This window comes from Urocitellus parryii, unplaced genomic scaffold (assembly GCF_045843805.1).
Source record: "Urocitellus parryii isolate mUroPar1 unplaced genomic scaffold, mUroPar1.hap1 Scaffold_49, whole genome shotgun sequence".
In the NCBI taxonomy this organism is placed as follows: domain Eukaryota; kingdom Metazoa; phylum Chordata; class Mammalia; order Rodentia; family Sciuridae; genus Urocitellus; species Urocitellus parryii.
In genome coordinates, this window is record NW_027554054.1 from 126,619 (window position 1) to 130,302 (window position 3,684).

General features: G+C 36.9%; 1 pseudogene; it reads right to left on the bottom strand.

The window, feature by feature from the left end:
• Positions 1-2,314: 2,314 nt before the first annotated feature.
• LOC144252617 (nuclear transcription factor Y subunit beta pseudogene) lies at positions 2,315-2,807 on the bottom strand (annotated as a pseudogene).
• Positions 2,808-3,684: the final 877 nt, after the last annotated feature.

Sequence of the window (3,684 nt, forward strand, 5' to 3'; positions counted from 1 at the left end):
CACTCTTAGGTCTTCTCACTTCTCATACTTTCTATCTGGTGACATGTCTCTCTGAAATACAGCCTTTATATTTTCCTTGAGTAAGACCCTGCTGGTAGTAAGTTCTTGATGCTTTGTCTGACATTTTGTCCCAATTCTGGCAAGATATCTTTGTGTGTATAGAATTTTAGGTTGGCAGTTATTTTCTTTCATTCCTTTCAGTATATATTATTCCACTATTTTCTAGTTATTCTCTTTCTGTTGAGATGTTAACTGTCAACCTGTCCTCTCTTTAGAAGGTAATTTGTCTTTAAAAATCAAAACAAAACAAAACTCTGTTTCTATTTAGATTTATCTTTTTTTGCCTTGGGTTTTCTTCGGTATCACCGTGATATGTGTCCATGTGGGTTTCTTTTTATTTTTAGAGTGTTTGGGATTGTTGCTTTTAGAAAAAATTCAGTCACTATCTTCTCAAATATTATCTATGCCTCAGTCTCTCTTCTTTCTGGAATTGCAATTAAACATTTGATGCACTTTCTTAGTGTGCCCTACCAAGCTTCTTAACTTACCTTATATTTCCCAGTTTTTACCCAGTATGATTAATTCTAGGTAATTTCTTTTTTTTTCATTGAAGTGTTTATAACTGTAAAAAGTTGTCAGTAGTCAAAATGTCCAATGGACGATTAAATAAATTATGATTCAGTCATACAACAGAGTAACAAACCAATAAAAATGATGCAGAAGACTATGCATAACCTGGGAAACAGGTTTACAATATATTGTTAAGTGAAAAAAGCAAGTTACAAAACAGTATGCACAATATGAGCCCATTTTTATAAAAATATACATATTTAGCAAAGTAAGAGGACAAATGATATTTATCAAAATATTAACATTGGTTATTTCAACACAGTAGGATGATTGTGGATTCTGCTTAACCACCCTCTCCCTTTTTTCCTTTTTGAATTTTCTATAATAAAGATTATTTTTCGAATGGGGGTAGGAGGCGAGGGAGTCACCGACTTCGGAGATGCTGCTCCCAAAGGTTCTTCCCAGCAAAGTGAACGTGTCTGCTCAGCCTGTATCTAGGAAACTGCTCTACCTCAGACACCTGGATGTCCCTCACATACAGTGTACACCCAAGCTTCCTTCTTGCAAGCTATCCAATAGCCACTTTTGAAATTACAATATAAAGACCCCTCCTATTAGTTAATATCACCAAAAAGAATAATGAGAAAATACAAATCCTCACTTTAAAAAAGCAACAACTCAAGTACATGCTGCTAAATTATACAAAGTTAAATTATCTAAGTTTAGTTTATTGCAAAGATCAAGACAGCACATTGCTTCTACTTCATACCTTCACAGCACTCACTCCATTATGTTCACTCACTCGTGCAAAAGGTCTGTATGCACAATGGTGTCCAATATTTCTTGCTTCCCATGATAAAACAGGAAACCTGATATTTCAATTAAAAAGGTAAAATGAAGACATTTATCAACAGACTGTAAAATACTCTTCTGGAAGAGGACACTGTTAATACCTGAAGATACACTTTGAAAAAAAATCAAATACCAAACAAAAGGGGCACCATTTCAGGAGTGCCAGGACCACATTAAACTGAAATGAATTCCAACATTCATAATAACATAAATCAAAAACAAACCTAGTGTTAAACAAAAGCTCCAGTAACTAAAACTACATTAACAGGCACAATGAACAGTGTAAACACTGTTAATGGGCACCAAGTTTAATAGGGCAGACAATATTTGCTTCTGCATTCACACTTAATTATTCAATTACATTTAAAAAAATTGGTGCTGCTTAAGCTATGAATGCTTTTTACCAAAAAAAAAGAAAAAAATAATTTCAATAAATACAGCAAGTGCTAAAAATCTAGCTAGGTTATCATGCAAGTTATTACATAGCTAAGACAAACTCAAATTTATAATAAAGGCAACTTGCATTCAAAATGAACTCTACTCTTATATTTTATTAAAACGGCAAACATCATGAATTAACCCAGCTGCTTACTTGAATTACAAAAGTAACATGATTCAATATGAAAATAAGAAACTGTCTACAAATCTCTGACAGTAATAAATTGCAATATATAATGCATACAGGCATCATACAGAGCAACAAAATCTTGTACAAAACAAAAATATTTTAATACCTTTAAAATCCAAGTTTGTCTCTAAAATCATTCATGAAAAAGATTCTCATCAAGTCAGAATTAACACCTCAATTAGTCAAGCATCAAGAAGCTACATTACAGCTACTTAATATACAAAGAGACAGCGCTTCACCAGTCATTTCCTCTCATGTCTCTGTTCCCAAATCGTACACGCTCACTTCTCTCTACTCCCCATTCCGTCATTTCTTCAGATCATGAAAACTGAATTTGTTGAACACCAGAAATCTGTTGATAGGACGTTGTGTAAACCATAACATTTTGTTGTTGACCATCTGCAGTTATTAAGCCAGCTGGTTACTGGTTTCTAAATGCCTCCTCTGTAAGTTCTTCACTTAGTCCATCTGTAGCTGTGACTGCCCCACCAATTCCCTTCTCTCCTTTCATAGCTTCTCTGAATTTCTGAAGATATAATTTCAGAGGTTCTACATAACTGTCAAAGCCTAAGGTAGACATGGCAAAGAGAATATCCTCTCCATTGATTGTCTTCCTCTTCTCTTGATGGCATCTTTCACTTGCCTCTGATGTTATAAAGCTTATGAACTCACTCACACATTTCTGCACACATTCTTTGGCATCTTGAGACAGTACTGGGAGGTGGAGGATGTGAAAGTTCAGGTCCTGGTGGCACATGCATGAGCTTGAATGGTGGACTGCTAATGAGTACAGCTCCCTCGGAGGGCACACTGACAGCTACCATCAACATTTCAGATGCCCACGTCCTTTGGCCCAACAGTTTCACATGTTGGTGTCTGCCCCAAAGAAGCACTTGGCAATTGGTACACATAGGAATTAGAGCACTTTGGTGATATAAAAGGAAATGTAGCCAGGCACCCTGGTGCACACCTGTAAGGCCAGGGCCATGGGAGGCTGAGATAGGAGGATTGAAATTTGGAGGTCAGCCTTGGCAACTTAGCAAGATCCTACATTAAAATTTAAAGAAATAGAGAGAGAAAGAGAGAGAAAAGAAAAGGGCTGGGAGTGTGACCCAGTGGTAAAGCACCCCTGGGTTCAATCCCCAGTACAGAAAAAAAGAAGAAAATGTATAATAATATGAATAGCCACCATTCCAGGACTAGTTAAATAAGATTCTGCTCCATCCCTGCCAAGTAATACCATGAGGCAGTTACAGGAAATGAAGTAGATCTCTTGAGGGAAGAACAAGAATAAATTACATTTTTTAATTGCAGCACAATGGGCTAGTATATACACACATGTTCCCCAGCTCTGTCAGCTGCGGAGACCTAGAAACAATGACATCCCAGTACCAGTGACCACATCAAGCATTGGACCTTGGTTTCTAATACCATTCCCCAACAAGAGGGAACAAAGCTCCTTGGAGAAATGTCTGAAACTGGACAGGGGCAGGGAAAGATAAGGCTGGACTATTTTGTGGTGCCAGAGGAGAAGGAAGCATTCACAAAAGTGGGGGGTGGGACATGTCAAAAGAACACAGGAGCTAACTCAAGAAAAGTTCTAGTAGTCAAAGCAGGAACAATTTGAGCAGAAA